Genomic DNA, 18965 nt, shown 5'->3' with positions numbered 1-18965 from the left:
TCTCCTGGCATCCAGGAGGCGGAGGAGACCCAGCAGTAAAGGGTCTGCAGTCTGCCGCCTGCTGTGCACAAGCGTCCCTGAGCTGCAACAGCCCACTAGTCCCCTCCCATGCCCAAGGCCTAGCCATGGCTTCAGGAGCCGAAGTTGCCAAAGACTTTGAGAGCAGGAGTGGGGCTTCTTGGGTACCACTCAGCAGCTCTCGGGTCACTTCTAGGCTTTGGAGGAACACTGACCAATCACTGAGAATTGGCTCGGTGCTCCTCTGGCAGGGCCAATGCACTTTTGTTTTTGTGTGCTTCTTCTTCTGCAAGAAAATGTTTGAAATTCCATTTTACATCTGCATGGATGCAATGATATATATAGAACTTAACCCTAAACATAAATTTTTTTCTTCTGATTTCTTTTTCTTGGTACTGGGGATTAAGTCTAGGAGCTTGGCACTGAGCTATAACCCCACCCATTTTTTATTCTGAAAGAGAGCCTGGTAAACCTCTAAGTTGCCCAGGCTGGGCTCAAACTTGCTTTCCTCCTGCCTCAGCGTCCCAGCATACTACAATTACCGGTGTGTGCCACTGTGCCCAGCCTTCTTCTGATTTCAGTGGAGGTGAAAAAAGCTTTTATTTAATGCCCTGAAAGTATAATGGACTCTAGGACCATGGCTCTTGGAGGAGCTGGCTGGCTATCCTGCTCTCCAGAGGCAGACCGAGGCCAGGGACTTGAATAAGCACTGTGCCTGTCCACTGTGCCCCAAGTATCCAGAAAGTACACCTCAACCCTGGCTAGGGCTGAGGTCATGCAAGCGTGGGGCTAATCAGGGCACCCAGGACTCTTGTCATCCACTTACCTGCCATTCATCCCTTACTAGCCCCAGACATGTAGGGAGAGCACTGGGTCTCTCCGAGAGAGAGAGAGAGAGAGAGAGAGAGAGAGAGAGAGGGAGAGAGAAAAGAACAAGAGCTTTTGGACAAGGTTTCAGGGTGAAGGGTTTGGATTCAGTGAGGGGCATTAAGGGCGACACCAGCGGGAATAACTCCAGGACCCTGGAAACTTGTCTTCTTAGAGAAGGCACAATGACAGCCTTCTGCTGCCCCCTCCTCCCATGTGGGTGCACCTTGACAGTGTCTTTCTTGGAGCTCTGGGTGCACAGGCACCCTGGAGCATCCAGCAGCAAGAGCTAAGAGGTTCCCAAGGAGCAGCACCTTTTCTATTCAAAGTGATCCTCCCTGTGCTGCACAGGACACCAGCCATCCATCACAGGCTGTCAGATCCACAGGAGGCCCTGGGCATCCTCCAAGGGGATCTTGTGCACCTAACCAGGTCAGCATGTCACTGTCTTTGTTCCTAAGTGCTGTGCAGACAGTCACAGAAGCTGAACCTTCTTTATTCCCTTGAATCTTATCGTGGCGCCCTGTATGCATGAGCTCCAGAGCTGTCGGGTGTAAGGAAAAACAGCTTATGCCTGCCTAGCACTAAGACTTGCCTCTGCATCCAAAGCCTTCTAAGCCCAAAGGGCTGTGGAGTCCTCAAGGGATCAGGGCAGCCAAAACCAGTTCTGAGCAGGGGCGGCTTGGGCCCCAGGAGGGGACCTGGGCAGAGGTGTGGGGATGGGAAGGAAATCTGCAAATCCAAGGAGCCACAGGCCATGAGTGCATCCACCCTCTGGCCCTGAGAGGCCACAGCAGAGCCAGAGTCCCTGCACGGGCCGGGGGAGGGGCGGCTCCCCATGAGTGGCAAGTGTACACGAACACCACCACGTCAACTGCCAATATGTTATGAGGCCTTGGTAACAATCCGGAGTCTCCGGGGAGCGCTGCTGCAGTTCAAGTGCGCACCAGACAGAGAGAAAACAATTTCTGGTGCCAATAATGCAGCACAGATGAAAAATGTTTTAATATTTGAAGCTGCTTTATGGCAGAAGCGATGACAGTGATGGACTCAATGTCAGCTTTTTTTCCTTAAATGTCATCTTTCGTCTATGAGTTTTCCCTGCTCCGGAGGCATGCAAGCCTAATGCCGTCTCGTTGCAGCCATTGATCAATGATTTTGTTCTAAATGGAAAGCTTGCCAGAAGACTAGAAATTCTGGAATTTATTAGGATTTCTTTAAGAGGCACTTTAGCTCAACAGTTCTCATTACTGTCTTTACAATGTTACTTATTTTTCTTTTTATGTCAGATGATTTGTAAAGGGTTAGTACTCGGAGAACAATATACGATTAAACCATTGTGCATGCCGGAGCTGCTGGCTTAGTAAAAAGGATTCTCGGGGGGCTAAATACATATTTGACTAGGAAACAGCAACATGGGGCTGTTTTACCAGCGAAATCTGTATTTTGAAATTTGCTGATAGGGTTTGCGCTAAATGGTGTTTCAGTGGAGGTTTTGATTAAACAGGGTCACTTAGAAATTCATACCTCTTAATTCCATGCAGACAAACCTAAACATTTTTTGTATTCTGACACTGGCTATATAAACATCCCGGGGTGAGTGCCACAAAATGGCAGCTTCATAGAGATGAGCCTGGCTCAGCTGTGTTTTGACTCTGGGTGGGCCAGGCAGGGTCTAAAAGCTTGTCACCATATGTATTTGCAGGGACTTTACTTCACCAATACTGACGAAGGGAGGCTCAATGCGTTACTATGTATTAACACTTAACATACTCCTGTGGTCGTATACAGGTGATCATTCTTCATTTGGCTGAAAAGAACCCATTTGCATTAGATAGTCGGCTAAATGTTTTCTCTTTTCCGACGTGTTTCCATTGGCACAGGACTCGTTCAAACAGGTATGTTAGCTCTCGGCTGGGCTGTCTGACACCCCGGCTTCATTACGAAGCAAAGTGCCCAGGGAATGTGAAGTATAGTTAGTATCAGCCTTGGCCTCATAAGCTCCTCACTCAGTCTAGTTGATGATGGAATTCGCTTCGGAACTTGGGCCTCGAGATCCCTCTCTGGAGCGAGGTGAGATACCTGTTTGTAGTAGCAGAAGCCTACTGCGGGTCCTGGAGGCAGACAAAGAGAAATCCCAGGGAAAGGAAACAGTCCAAGAGAAGAAACAGAGAGAGGAAGAGCCACATTGCCTGGGCTGCATCCTGGGCGAGGTTAACAGCTGCTGGAATGAAGGAAATATTCTCTGCTCAGCCGCCTGCACTGCAGCTGAAATAGGTGAGAAAACTTTCTGGAAAATGAAATCAACATCTGCAAAGCTGGGGCGGAATCTGGACACTGAGTAGTTGGATGCAGTGTGTTCTCGAATAGCCTAACATGAGACCAGCTGCAGCTCCGTGTGTGGCTATGATCACTGAGGAGCTGCTCTGACACACCCACTACACCCTGGGAGGCTTTATGCAGATGGACTTTATGCAAATGAGCTGCCTGAAAGCCCTGCATGGCAAGCCGAATGCCTGAGATGAAAGAGAACTCCTTATCCTTGATCTACCAACCATTCGCACAGTAACAACTACTGCTACTACTACTACTACATTCCTTCTGTATTACAACTGCAACCATTAGACAGCCACCTAATAGCAACTCTGGTTGTCTCCAGCTGAGGCCACCCAAAATATTCTAAGCTAGGCTACTTGTCTGCACTCTCTCCCCAACCGATTGTCCTCCCACCAGGCAGAGTACTCCAATTGAAACAAGACAGGGCTTGCCAGGTCAAAGCCACCCTCACAGCTCAGCGTGGTGGCACATCCCCATGATCCCAGCACTCTGAGAGGCTGAGGCAGGAGGATGGGAAAATTTGAGCCCAGTCTGAGCAGTTTAACAAGACTATGTCTCAACATTTTTAAAAAGGAGGTGGGGGTAGAGAGGCAGATGAGTGTGAAGGCCCCAAATTCAATCTGCAATACTGCAAAACAAAACTAAAAACAATAACAACAACAAAAAATACCTGACTACATGACTTCACACTGTAGAGTAATAGCCAGTCACTTTTATGACCTAAGCATGATCCAGGCCAGCATCTTCCTTCTAACTTCATTTCCTACTCCTTTCCATTTCACACTGCTTTCTGATCACACTGGCCTCCTGGCAAGTGCTCCTTCCCAACGTCTTTGCTGTGGACCAGTCTTCCCCAGTCTCATCGTCCCTATCCTTCCTTCTAGTTCTGCTCAAATGATTCCTCTGCAGAAAGCTTTTGCCTGAATCCCTCCCCAAGTCACAAGTGCATTTGATCTTCTTGCTCTGTGTCCCAAGTTAGGTTCTCCAAAAGGAAGCAGACACAGAAATAGAGTTTGGGGTGCAGGATATTTTAAGAGGAATCAACTTCCGTATAACCAAGAGATAGAAACATGTTGGACAGAGGAAGGTGTTAAACCGTGATGCAGGCAGCTTGGGAACAAGTACCGTCCATCAGAGTGCCAACCAGGGGGCCGTGATGGCCAAGATTTTGCAGTCCACTTTACTTAGTTCCCAGGCAGCAGCTGTCTCAGCAAGGCTGGGACCTCTGTCAAGGCTGCTCTCTGCAGCTGGAGTCCATCCTCAGGGTGGACAGCTGGGGACCAACAGCTGATGATAATCTGTTGCAGCTGGGGATCAAGTCCCCCCTAGGAAAGGTGGATTTCCACTGTGCCCTCCTTCCTTTCCTCATTGTACTTCACACTATGCTGTGTTAATTTATGTGATTATGCGGGAGGGCGGGGACTCATCTGTTTTCTTCCTTGCTGCATCCTCTGAGGATAAGAAGATGCTAGAATGGAGTAGTTACTCAGCACATGCTTATGGAATAAGGGAATGTTCACTGAACATCTGTGCATCCTCTGGACAATCCTTACATGCCTTCATTATAATCCACGTTTAACAAATGAGGCAATGGAGCCAATCACACCAGGTCAGAAATCTGACAACTGAAGAGGCTAGAACTCTGATCCAGGGCTTTGTAGCTCCTGATTCAAATTCTTAACCCACTCATCCCACTGCCTGTTGATTGTCGGTGCCTCACCACTTTGAGAATGAGAAGAATGATGTCAGGCAGGAAAAGCACCATTGGAGAATAGGGTGTCACTTCCAGGGCAGGGCAGAGAAGGCTGCTTGGAGAAGGGAGCATCTGAGGTTACTATGGTGTTGGGGAGGGGGGTGTCACTTGGAGGATCAGGTAGGGGTCCTGTTCTTGAGCTGGGAAGAAAATCTCTGAGAACCTCTGCTTCCTCCTTTTCCAACTTCCTAAGTCAGGACTCCTTCCCTGGGTCATGATTTATTCTAGCTATGATGGGGCCCATTAGATTCCCAAGAAATAGAGAAATGAATGAATGTTCTCATGCCAGATTCTCCAACTCTATGGGGTCTGGCTCAGTTCAATATACTTCAAAGAGATCCATTTAGCACATCCATTCTTTCTGTAAATTTCACCCAGATTTTTCTCTGGGGCATTTACTCTCCCTTTCTTGGAAGGGTCTTGGGGAGAGTGATTAAGAGAAGAAATGCTATCCAAGCCCTACAGACCTCTCTGAGTTTGAGTCCTGAGCAGCAGACACTGATTGTTGGAATTCATCAATCCCAGATTGTTATTTAAGTCCATTCCCACAGAGCCAGTAGTGGCTATGTTTTCATTTTCTTCCCCTTACTGGTTTTTCACTTCTTATTTTTATTTATTTCTTTTTTTCCCCAGTCCTGGGCATTAAACCAAGGCCTTCAAACTGAGCTACATTTCTATCCTTTATTTTTATTTTGAGACAGAATCCTACTAGGTTACTACGTTGCCATGGCTGGACTCAAACTTGCAGTGCTCCTGCCTCAGAGTGCTTGGATTACAGGAATGCACCACAGCGCCATCTTCCTTACTACTCTGTAGTATGGAGCCATTCCATCTTCTTCCAAAAATGCTTTTCGTTGAGGATGCCTTGAGAAATACACATGCCAGGATGGGCCTTGAAACTGGTCAAGCAAAGGAAAGGGAAAAGAATGCTCCCTGACCTCATGAGATTTGAAATCATACCCCCAAAACTAATTTACTTCATACATTAATTTAATTCTTCCCTATATATGTCATGATATTTCTGAGATGGTTTAGCACAGACAGAAATATAATGAAAGCATAACATTAGAAAAAAAGAAGAATTAAAAGTAGAAATAACATCTGCGATTTAGCTCAGTTTGGACCATGTGATTCCTGATAACTGGAGTGCTAAGGAAAATGGGATTAGCTATGCCTTTCTCACCCTTGCAAAGGAGGCAGGAGCTTCCTCTGGGGGAAATCAAGTCAGTCATGTAAAAAGTCGGGGGACTGGTGCAGGGCCATCTGGACTTGGATACGGGGTGGGAAGACACATACCACACATACTTTCAGAGACAGGTTGCAAACTGATAGTTCATGACCCATATTCAGCGGAAAGATAGGCTGTCTTTGGAATTTATAATGTTTTATTAGTAGGAATTAATTTATGTTAATAAAACAAAATCCAGGTCTCCTACTCCTTCTGCTCTCTCAGTCCCTGTGGAATTACTCCAAATCTGCATGCTTTATTGATATCATTTATATTGATATTATTTATATATGCTGCCAAAACCAACACAGAAAAACCAGAAAAGAAGAGCCCCCAGGGTCACAGGAATAGGGGAGATTAGTGTTCAATTTGGCTCTAAGAAAGGGGATCCTGCTGGAGTCGAGAAGGAATGAGGAGCTCCAGGCAGAGAAGGTAGAGTGAGCGAAGGTGCAGATAGGGCCCAGGGAGGTGTGGGAAACCTACCTGCACGATCCAGGCTGTGGTTGGCCCCCAGTGAATGGTGAGGGGCCGCATGAAAGGGCTGGCCTTGGTGCCATGAGGCTTGGGGTGGTAGTGGCTGCTGTGACCTCTGGTCAGCAGAAGAAGATCGCAGGGGTGACTCGTGATCTCCTCCAGGCTGACCTGCTTGGTTTACCTTGTGAAGCTGTAGTTGCCATATGGACCGGTGCACAGCTGGGCATCTAGGACAGAGGTGGGAAGGGAAAGGAGCATAAATGGTCCGAAGGAGAATGGTTGTCAGAACCAGCGCCACTTCTCAGAGAATGGCTGTGGGAGTTAACTCTTTACCTCTTCCCTTCATCATCTGGGAGGTAGGAACAAAGATACCAACCTTAGACAGATATTAAGAAAATTAAATCAGTTATCTAAGAGATACTTAGGGGTAGAAGCTAAGACACATGAAGTACTCAATAAATTACTAGTGAGAGTGAAGAGAGAGTTGGTTTCAAGTATAAATTCAAGATGGCTACAGAGACTGAGTGACTTTTTTGTGGCAACTAAAAATGCCAGGGTTTCTTGGACAGAAAAGGCCAAGGTGTCAGGACAGACTTTCCCTAATGGTGGTAAGAAGACAGGAACTGTCCTTGGCCTAGAGATGCTTCCTTTAGATATCCATCTTAGTTTCCTAGCTGGCTACATATGGTCTATTGTCCTCTCCCTTTTTGGTGTACAGAACTCCAAATATTTTAGCACTGAGCGTGGTTTCCTTGGTGGGGAGTCAGACACTTTTCAAATCCAGACCCCTCCAGGAGAAAGTCCTAAGTCACAGGAGTGTTTTGTTCCAGGGTCATGGAAGGCAAAAAGCCTCTGTCCAGGGCCAGAAGCTGCAGGCCCTCAGAGTGGGAACATCGTTCATTTCTGTCTTCTCTGGCTAACACCTGTCTATTATTTTTACCAGGCCTGTAGTGGGCAGCAGGCATAAAGAATGGCATCCGTCCCCTTATGGAGCGCTTGGGTTCCTTACCTACCTCAACGGCAACAAGTGTCAGAATTTCTCAACATATACTGTCAGTCCTTTTCCATTGCTGTTACAGAAATGTCCGATATCCACAACTCAGAGGCAAAGAGATTTAATTGACTCATAATTTCAGAGATTTCCATCCATGGTCAGCTGTTTCCTAGGTAGAAATATCATGGCAAAGGAAAACTGCTTAACTGATGGCTTTTAGGAAGCAGAGAGCAGGGAGAAGAGCCTGAAAGGAAGGGGCTCGGGACCAGATATAGTTGCCAAGGCCACACGTCCATTACCCAGCCATATACACCTGGAAGTGCGTTTTCCAAATTCCTTGCACCTCTCTCAAGCCTATCAAGCTCACAATCATATCTACCTAATGTACCTGATTCAAGACCGCTGTGTTCATAGTGCTGTCGTTTTTTCATATTCACCTATTTTCAAATTTCCCATCGAAGAGGAACTTTCTTAATATTTTTATTACATTATTTTATGCTTTCATAATTCACATGTACATTAAATACGATCACAGTATCATCATGGTAACGTTTGCCTTATTAGTCTTTTTAGTTTCTGAAAGTCTGAAACTGTATAAGAGAACTTACAAAAAGAGCCTAGGGCTTACAAAGATGAGTAATGTGGTTGGAATCAGCTTGTCATTATTTGCATCTTAATGTGGATTAGACATTAAAATGAGCGATATGACCTCAGATTAGACCCCCATCCAGCCGTATGACAGTGCTCCAATCACATCTTTCTGTCCCTATTTCCTTCCTCAAAACTGAGCTCCACAATTTCTTCTCCTCTGCCATCTTGGAGTTGGGAAGGTGAGGAGCCTGGCCTCCTGCCACGGTAGGGGAGAGAGGGAGACCTGTAGGCCTGGGGGTGAAGATGGGCCTGAGCACTCAAGGCTGTGAACGGAGGGGGAAAGAGCCAGGAGCAAGGGTTTCCTGGGCAGCGTCACAGCAGGATATTGAGTAACTGGCCTTGGACATGTTAGGAAGAGAAGTGGAGAGAAAATCGCTTCGTATGTGCAGTTATGCATAAAGGTAGACCAGGCCAGAAGGAGTGGAAAGCCACACTGGAAGGGGTCACTGCGGGCACAGATCTGCTGCTCAGCACTGTAGCAAATATACCCCTGGCCCTCAGGTGTCTGTACTTGGCAGTATGCCTGCGCTCTCAGTCAGTAGCAGGACCTCCTGACTCTGAATCTGGAATATGAGGGCCATGTCTGTGGGAAGGTGGAAGTGCTGGCTGAGGCTCCCTAGGTGGATCCAGGTCCAGTCCTTTGTGAGGCCCTTCTGGGATGGTTCTGCTTCCTGCAGGAGGAGCCAGTGCTAGCAGGAGTGCGGACCACACTTTTCCAGCCAGGTCTGTGGGAAAGTGGAAATCGCTCTACCCTAATGAAATAGAAGTTCACAGGGGTCTTTAGCCACTTCCCTTCAAGATGAATTCAAGAAGGTCTGGTGATAGGTGAGTCCCCAACAAAAACAAATGTCTCTGAGAGATGTTCTGGAGATGCACTAATGACTGAGGAGATGGGTAGAGAAATATATTTTGTGGAATCCCATTGAGTAGACATGACACAGTGGGAATTCTTCATCCTCCCCTCGACACCCAGTACATGTGGGCAGGGATATGGGCTTTCCTGTAATTACCAGCCTTCCTTATCTATTAACCCATCCTGTTTGCTAACTGGATTGCTTGTGAAGGCCTCTTGTTTTAATTAGTGTGTCTCAGATGAAGAGTAAACAAACATTCTAACAAACTATTATGACATAAAGTTGATTTTTCAGTTACTCAACTGCTACGCAGTGGATATGGTGAATTTAGAATTAAATGCCTCTCTCAGAGGCTTTAATGATCTCAGTCAAGAATGTTTTGATTAAATTAAAGCTATTGAGAATGTGTTTTTTGAAAGAGAATATGAACAAAACACGCAGGAGTGATCCAGGTTCTGGGCCCTAGATGCCTCGGTATTCCAAGGAGGGTCCCAGGAAAGGGGACAGTAGGATCATCTGGGAGAAGCTGGTACACAATGATTTAGGGCAAAGACTGCTAGATCTGCCATTGAAAGGTCTCAGAAGGTTCAGAATATTCAGGTAGGGTTTCCAGAACAAAACTGTCTTGGACTCCTATGCCAGTAATTTATCAAGGGTGTGCTGTTAGGGAGAACTCAAGGTTTTGGGTGAAGCAGAAGAGGGCCAGAGAAGAAGCCAGTAAAAGCTGTGGACTTCACAGGGATCTAGCCTCAGCCAGAGCCCACCAAAATGGCACCACAGAGCCATCCTGCTCTTGCTACCCTTCATTAATTTGTCATTGGATGGGGCTGCCCTCCCAAGAAAGGGTACAGCCTCCCAAGTAACAAGGAGGGTGACAGTCTAAAGGAGGGTGTGCATGTGGAGGCTTCAGCAGACTGCACTTTGGGTGCACCCCCAACCCCCGCCCAACACAGGGGGCCCTGGGTCCTCTACAGCAGTTGGCCACTACTGTGTACACTACTGGGTACAGTGTTCTTTGGCAAACATCCTTTGTGTGTAATTATAATTTTATTATTCCCAAAGAACCACTGCTTTTATGGTCTCCTGAAGTCCAAGAATTAGAAGCAGAAATAGTCTGCAGCATAGATCCTACATGTATAGGTAAATACCCTGAGGTGCAGCAAGGTTAAGCAATGCCCCGAGGTTGCCCAACGCAGCTGAGCAAGTGTGGACATTGTGCCTGGGGCTGTGCATGTTTCCATCAGGCTGTTAGTTTGTGCCTCGCTGTCCCCTCAAAGCTTCATTAGTCATAGGTGGGGCTGTTTTGGAGGTGGCTGAATCTAAGGTGTGTGATGCTTGGATTCAGGATATGACGATGGATCAATTCCTGGCGTGATGATAGGATTAAGAGAGGGCAGCCTGGATAAGATATAAAGACAGAGAGGACTGGGATCACTTGCTGCTTGTTATTTGCAGAATAGTTGCTACTTCAGCCTGCCATGAACTGTTTCTCCTCCTAGATGCCTCTATGCCTTGCCACCCTGCCTTGAAGACAGCCAGCCATGGACTGAAACCTCTACAAACTGTGAGCCAAATAAACCTTTCCTCCTTTAACTTTGGTTGTTGGATATTTTGTCTCAGAAACAAGAAGAGCAGCCAAGACACAGGCCAATCATGCTCCTTTTCCCAGAAGAGCCTCTCAGCAGATGTAGCAGGATTCTGGGGGCTGTTCGGGCTGGAGATGGGGCCTGTTCCAGTCCTGGGTGAATTTGGTTATTGCAGGGAACTTGGATCTACGAGTTTATGGTTGCCCTTTTGATGGTGGAGCAAGAGGACTTGAGGGTCTTTCAAAGAAGCAACAGATTTGCAGCATGAACTGTTTTTGTCTTTTATTCCCCAAAGCCCTCTTCTCTGAGAAGAAAAGTGAGTAAAGTGTCATCCATCACAGTAAAGGCGTGAGCAAAGTGACATTCATCACAGCTTCTGTGTTAGGGATCTTCAGAGAAACAGGACCATAGGAGACAGAGACTGATCAACCACTTGATTGAATGATGGATTGATAGGTGTAGGTATACATTCAGATATGTAAGAGATTTACTATGGGCTTTTTATGAGAATGTTCACAATATGCTGCATACAAGCTAGAAAGCTAGAGAAAACCAGTGCCAAAATATGGTACAAGGCCAGAGGCCTGAGAACTCTGATATCCAGGGGCAGGAACAGATGGGAGTTCGAGCTGCAGGAGGGAGACCATTCATCCTTGCCTTCCATTTTCTAATGTGGCCTTCAGTGAATAAGATGGAGACTGCTCCTATTTGTTTGTTGTTGTTGTTGTTGTTGTTTTTTCTTTTCTTTTTATTGAGTTTATTGGTACATTCTAGGTATACAATACAGTTACATTCATTACTGGGATCTTATACCTTTACATGACAGGTCTTGGTTCTCATTTTTTCCCTTGTCCCTGCCCTCCCTTCACCCCCTCTTCTCCTCCCCATTTTCAAACACTTTATTTCCATTTTTTCATTTTCTCATATTTTTTCCTTTCCTTTATTACCTTTCCCCTACCCTTCCAACTTTCCCTACACCTTTAGCCCTTTTCTTCCTATTTCACATTGTTAATTATCCCATTAGGATCTTGTGTCCTATTATAGTTTTTCACATCAGAGAAACTATTCGGTATTTACACATGTGTGACTTATTTATTTCACTTAAGAGCATATCCCCAATATGTACCCATTTTCCTATGAATGACTCTAATTTCTCAGACTGCTCCTATTTGGAAGGGCAGACCTTCTGGACCGAGTCCCCTGATTCCAGTGTGAATCCCTCCAGAGACACCCTACAGAGGCATCCAAAAAGAATGCTTTAGCAGCTCTGTGGGCACCCTTTAGCCCAGACAGATGACACCTACAATTAACCACCACAGCATCCCTTCTGTGCTGAGAGGAACACACCCCACCTTCTTCTAGAATTTTCCTGTGAGATGCTACCTCTTTCAGAGATGCTCTTCCTCCTCCTCACTGACTTTTCAAATCTACCATCTCCTTCCACAGCTTTTCACATAGTTAACACTTTCATATACATTCAGCCTCAGAAAATGGCTCATATGGGCTGGTGATTTAGCTCAGTGGTTCCGCCACCTGTTTCACAAGCGCAAGAACCCAAGTTCAATCCCCAGTCTGGAAAAAAAGAAAATGGCTCATCTGACAGCCCAAGCCATCGCCTAAGGTCTGTGTTGGGGTCAACAATACACACCTGGGTCCAGACCTTGTTAATGGCCTTAAGTATACTATTCTGGGGAGCTGAAATGTTTGACCCAGAAAACTTTAGTAAGGTATAATTGACTTACAATACTTATGGTATAGTTTGACCTAAAATACCTGCAAAAGCCTCATGTGTTCAGAGGTGGTTGGAATCATGGAGGGGAGTTATACTCTTCAGCGGACTAATCCATTCATGAGTTCATAGATGAAAGTGCTATTAGGAGCAGGGCCCAGAGGAGGAGATGAGTCCTAAGGATGGACCTTTGGAAGTAACCTCTGCTCTCGCTCTCCGTGGGTCTTCTTCCCTGCTGGCACCCCTTGAGCAGCTGTCCTCTGCCACGCCTTTTCCGCCAATCCAAGTGACAGCCTGGAGCCAGCTGACCATGGATTTAAACCTCTAAAACCACAAATCAAAATAAACGTTTCTTCTTTGAAGTTTAGGTTTCAGGTGTTTTTGTCCCAGTGACAGGAAAGTGACTGCTACATGCTACATATTTAACATGGGCAGTCTATTTGATGAGTTTTGATGTATGGTTACCCCTGTGAAGCCATTTCCACAATCCTTAAAGAAATTATCACCATCTGGGTGTGGTGCTGCCTGCCTCTGGGAGCCTGCCGTAGGAGGATGAAAAGTTTGAGCTTAGCTTGGGCAATTTAACCACTTAGGGAGAACCTGTCTCAAAATAGAAAACTGAAAAGGGCTGAGGATGTAGTTCAGAGTGAAGGCCCTGAGTTCCATACCCAGGACTTAGAAAAAGAAAAAAAGAATACATCATGACATCCACAAGTTGTCCCTTGGTCAGCCCTCCTTGCTAGTCCTCCTTAGTCCCCCACCCTAGGCAAACGTTCATCTACTTTCTGCCACCATAGATTAAGCTGCATTTTCTAGTTTCATATAAACAGAATCTTATAGTATGTCCTCCTTTTTGTATGGATTTTTTCACTCATCATAATTATTTGAAGATTCACTCATGCTGTTACACATATTAATCATTCATTTTTATTTACTTCTGAGTCTCATTCCACTGTATGGATTTACTATAATTTCTTTATCTGTTCATCTGCTGGTTGACATTTGTGTTATTTCAGTTTGAGGCTGTTACAGATCAAGTGCTAAGATTATTCACGTACACCTCCTGGAGTGGGCATATATTTCATTATTACTTGGTTAGTACCTGCAAATAGAATGTTTGAATCACAGATTAGATGTACACATAGCATTTTAGAAGCCTTCTCAGCTCTTTTGCAGAAGAGCTGACATTTTGTAACCCCACCAACAGGTTATGATAGTTTTAGTTTCTCCGCAGTGGGTTATGGTCAGTTCATGTCTATTTCAGTCATTCCAGAAGGTGTGGCGATGTCTTACAGTTTCAGCTTGTACTTTCCTAATGAATGATAATGTTAAGTACAGTATCCTTTCACATGCCTTTTGTGTTATTTACATGTCTCCTTTAGGGAAATGTCTGTTCAGATATTTTGTCCTTTTTTAGTAGGTTGTTTTCTAATGGCCAAACTTTATGAGTTCTTTATATATGCTAAGTACAAGTCTTTTATCAGATTATATTTTGCAAAGATTTTCTATCAGCCTGTGGATTCCCCTTTTTATTTTTTAACAGTATTTTGAGGAGCAGAAATTAAGTCAGATGAAATGGAAGTTATTGGTTCATTCTTCTGTGAATTATGCTTAATCAAATGTCACAAGGACTTTCTCATATGTGTTATAGAAATTTTATAGTTTTACATTTTTACCTGTAGGTCTATGCTTCAATTTAAGTTAATTTGTCATGAGATATATGAGGTATGGTTTCAAGTTCATTTTCTTGCATATGAATATATAGTTGTTTTAATTCCATTCATTGAAAATGTTATTCTTTCTTTTCCTCCCTTGCAAAATAAAATTTGTGAATATGTGTAAATCCATATATATGTATATATATATGCATATATATATATATATATATATATATGGCTTTATATTTGGATTCTCTGTTCTATTTTCTCCATATATTTGTCTATTCTTATGACAATACTATGTAGTCTTGATTAATATAGTTTTATAATACTTCTTAAAATTAGTATTCACTTTTCACTTTCCAGCTTTCTTCTTCTTTTCCAGAATTGTTTTGTCTATTCTTGGTCCTTTGTATTTCTACATAAATTTTGGAATTGGCTTGTCAATTTCTACATATACCTTGCTAAGATTTTGATTGATTGAGATATTAAATCAACTTGGGAAGAATTGACATTTTAATAACACCGAGTCTTACAACCCGTGAATAGTTTGTATCTCTCCATTTATTTAGGTCTTCTTTAATTTCTCTCACATTATTTTGTTGTGGTCAACATGCAGATCTTTCACATCTACTGTCAAAATCATCCCTTTTTCATATTTTTGGTGCTATTGTAAATTACAGCTTGAAATCACAATCTCCATTGTTCACTGCTAATATGTAGAAGTAGTTTCCTCTTTCATATTGCTTTTGTATTCTGAAACCTTGTTTATTAGTTCTATGAGATTTTTGGCAGATCCCTTCAGATGTGCTGTGTAAATGATCCTGTCATTTGTAATCAGTTTGAGTTCTTCCTTTCCAGTCTAGATGCGCACTAGATCTTAGGCTGCATGACAGCAGGCATTGGCCTCAGCTTCTCATGTTGTCCTAGAGCAGTGGTGGCGAACCGTGGCACATGTGCCACGGCAAGCACACAGAGCCCTCTCTGCTGGCCAGTAAGCCAAGTTGCCCCATAAGCCAAGTTACCCCGGAAACTGAGCATGCGGCAAAAGTTGTTTTTTCTAAACTAAAACCTCAGTATTCAGGTTTAATTGCAATGTTGGCACTTTGTGATAAGTAAGTGGGTTTTCGGTAGCAGCTTGGGTGCTTGAGCTCTAAAAGGTTTGCCATCACTGGCCTAGAGTGTAGCAGACATGAGTCACACGGTGGGGATAATACTTGTTAATCAAGCACAGACACTCTCTCCCTATACCTTTTACGCAAGCTTTAAAAACTTGAATATATCTACTTGACCCCAGAACAAGCAGTTGTGAAGTGAAAACTTCAGAAAATAAGCATGAAATTTTGGCATAGTGTATTTAGCTGTCATTTGAACAAGTCTGTCTGTCTGTCTGTCTGTCTATCTAATTTCTTATCAGTTTTTTAGGAGGGAGATAGGTGAGAATTATATACCAATCCATAGCTATTTCCACATGTTTATGTGTAGCCCTGTCCCTATCTGGATCTCTGCCTAATGAGAGGTGATGAGCCTGGGAAACGCATGCGACACATAGCATTCACCAGGTTGCTCAGCCTAGAGACTTAGAGCGCCCCTCTGTTATGGCTTGGATCCGAAGTTTAGCCCAGAGGCCATGTGCTAAGGGCTTGGTCACCAGTCTGTGGCGCTGCTTACTGGGAGTGATGAACCCTTTAAGAGTAGGGACTTAGTGGAAGGAAGTGAGGTCACGGTGCGTGTGCCCTTGACGGGATACTGAGTCCTACTTCCCTTCTTCTCTCTTCTCTCCCCGCCCCCTTCCTTTCTCCTCCTCCTCCTCTTCCTCCTCCTCTTCCTTTGTCTTCTTCTTTCCTGACTGTCATGAGTTGAGCAGCCTTCCTCCATCATTATATGCACTTCTGCCCCGATAAGCTACCTCACCATCTCACCACAGGTGTAAAAGCAGCTAGGTGAAGTGACTACAGATTGAAACTGAATTACAAACAGAACTTTCCTCATGTCTTAGCGACTTTTCTGTCACTGGGATAAAATAGCCAACATCCACAACTTAAAAGATGAGAGGCTTCTCTTGGCTCATAGTTTTTAGCCACTTCAGTCCCTAACTGGCTGGCTCCACAGCAGAAAGGAAAGGTAGAAGGGTCTGGCAGAGAAAGGCTGATCATAACACTGTGGGCGGAAAACAGAATGAAGAGAGAAACCGGGAAGAAAGAATAAATACCAGGTCACACCCACAGTGACACATCTCTAAGGAAATCCCACATCCTAATAATGCACTCAGCTGGTGAACTCATCAGTGGATGAATTCACTGGTAAGTGTAGCACCCCTGTAACCCAATCACCTTCTGATAGCCTTGTCTCTGAACACATGAGGATTTGGGGGGACATTCTAAGTCTAAGCCACAACACCTCACCAGTTGAGATTCTCATGTATTTTGTCACGGCAATGGCAAGCTGACCAACACAGAAAGCCTTCATTCCTCTTTCTCTCTTAAGCCCACACTCAGGATCATTTGCTAAAATGAGGGAGATGGACCAGATCAAGTTTTGAGAAAAGAAAGCAAGAATTAAGTCTTATACATGGCAAGTCTGAGGTTCTAAGAGATACATAAAGACATAGTTGGTCATAACGATCTGACCTTTAGGAGAATGAAAATGGGACAGAAATTTGGAAGGAACCAGCACATGAAAACCATGGGGTGGTGCGAAATAATTGAGGGTGTGTATACAGAAGGAGAAAGGAAGAGAGCGTCCTGCAGTGCTATGGCATGAAAAGATTGGGAAGAAAAGGCCGAGAAAGAAAAGTTAGGCTTGACAAGTGCTGTAAGGGGAAACACAGATAAAGCCTGTAAGCCACATGCAGGAGTCATAGGAAGATGTCACCAACTCCTCCAACCACTGTGCAGAGGTTAGATGCAAACAGATAGATGATGGCTAGATTGGACCACACGAGGGCCCTAAGAAGAGCAGCTGAGGGGGTGGGAAGGAAGGCCATATGCTACGATGGACATGTCGGGTTCCTGACCTCTTTTCTCTTTCTCTCTTTTCTTCCTGGTTGTCATGAGGTGAGTTGCTTTCCTGTTCTATGTGCTTCTCCTATGATATATTACATCACCACAGTTACATGGTTGGCCCCATCTTGGAGAGTTTGACCTCTACGTATTGTACAGCACAAATACTTCCTAATTCCTTTATCATGGAAAATGCATTCTAGCATATTGGAAACTGATAGTCAGAAAACTGTGGTTGAAGGTTCACTCTTCATGAGAGACTTACTCTATGTTGGTGGGGTTAGTTCACTTTCCCATAGTTTTTGCATTACAAAATAGGAGCAATAAAAGTCATTCACACAATTTTTTATGCAAGAAGTGAGGGATGATAAGTAAAGCTAATATTTCAGAGTATTTTTACTTACATGTTAACTTATTTAATCCTCCTAACTCCCAGAAGGTAAACTCTTATTGTCCAGCTTGCAGACACAGATGCTAAAGCACAGATAATTTCTGTGACTCGTTTTCTGGGGCTAGAATCCAAGCATCTACCTACAAGTCAGATTCCTAGTCAAATTGCAGCCTGCTGGGAGAGCAAACTTAAACATGGATGTCAATTAGCAGCATAGCTCACAGGCCTGAATGCCTACACAATTCTGCTCTAAGAAGGTCTGGATAGATTTTATTTAAAAAAATAATGACAGCATCACATTTTCTGGGATTATTTTTGCTTTCCATTTGAAATGGTCTGTGGTCTAATTTAACATTTCATTTTTGTTTTCACTTAGCAAAATGTTATTACGTGAATGCGCTGTATGCTTGACTCAGAACTAGGTCCTGGGAACAAGTTTTAAAAATGCTTTCATATTCTGAGATATTTGCTGTCTAAAGTTTGGGAAACTATGTAAATTACTTAAAGCAAAATGCATTTCATTGTTGGTGATTCAGTGTCTCAAAGCTAGATATTGAACTGTAAGGTGCACACCTCCAGACTTTCGGTGGTTAGCGAACTTCTCCTGTAAAGGGCTAAGTAGTAAATATTTTAGACTTTGTGGGCCATACAGTCTCTGTCACAACTACTCAACCTTGCTGTTCTAGTGTGAAAGAAACCATAGACAATACATAAACAAACGACCATGGCTGGGTTCCAATAAAACTTTATTTATGAACACTGAAATATAAATTTAATATAATTTTTGCAAGCAATGAAATATTACTCTTTTTTTTTTCCTCCCAACCACTTAAAAATGTAAAAGCCATTCTTAGCTTCATGAGTCCTATCAAAACAGGTGGCAGGCCAGATTTTGCCTGTGGGCTGTTATTTGTTGACCTCTGTCTTCCAGCCTAACAGTGATCAGGCTTGGGTTATGGAATGCAGACAAGTAGTGGGGGAAGCTGTGCCTCCAGGCAAACAAGCACACATTAAGAATAGTGAGTGGTCACCCTTCTCCCAGAGTGGAGGGCTCTCAGTTGAGACTTCAGATTGTAAGCTTTCTTATAAGTTGCAGTGGGTACAAATTATTTCATTTCATATGTACTATTGGAGCAAATCCAAGTTCCTCTCATCACTTACACTTAGAAATTCTGTAACAATTGGGACCCTTTCATATGCAAGTGACAACAATTTAATGCAAATTGGCTCAAAAGAAGAAAAAAGAATCTATCAGCTCATGTCCATGGAAAGTATTGATGTATGCATGGCCTAAGATACTGTTAGTTTTTTGAGTCAGAATCTCACTACGCAGATCAGGCTGGCTTTGAACTCACTGTGCAGCCCAGGCTGGCCTTGAACTCCAGCTCTTTCCTTCTCCTGGTTCTATCTTCTTTGCCTTGAT

Source organism: Fukomys damarensis, unplaced genomic scaffold (assembly GCF_012274545.1).
Source record: "Fukomys damarensis isolate Sample0158 unplaced genomic scaffold, DMR_v1.0_HiC HiC_scaffold_19, whole genome shotgun sequence".
In the NCBI taxonomy this organism is placed as follows: domain Eukaryota; kingdom Metazoa; phylum Chordata; class Mammalia; order Rodentia; family Bathyergidae; genus Fukomys; species Fukomys damarensis.
Note: the sequence above shows the minus strand (reverse complement) of the source record.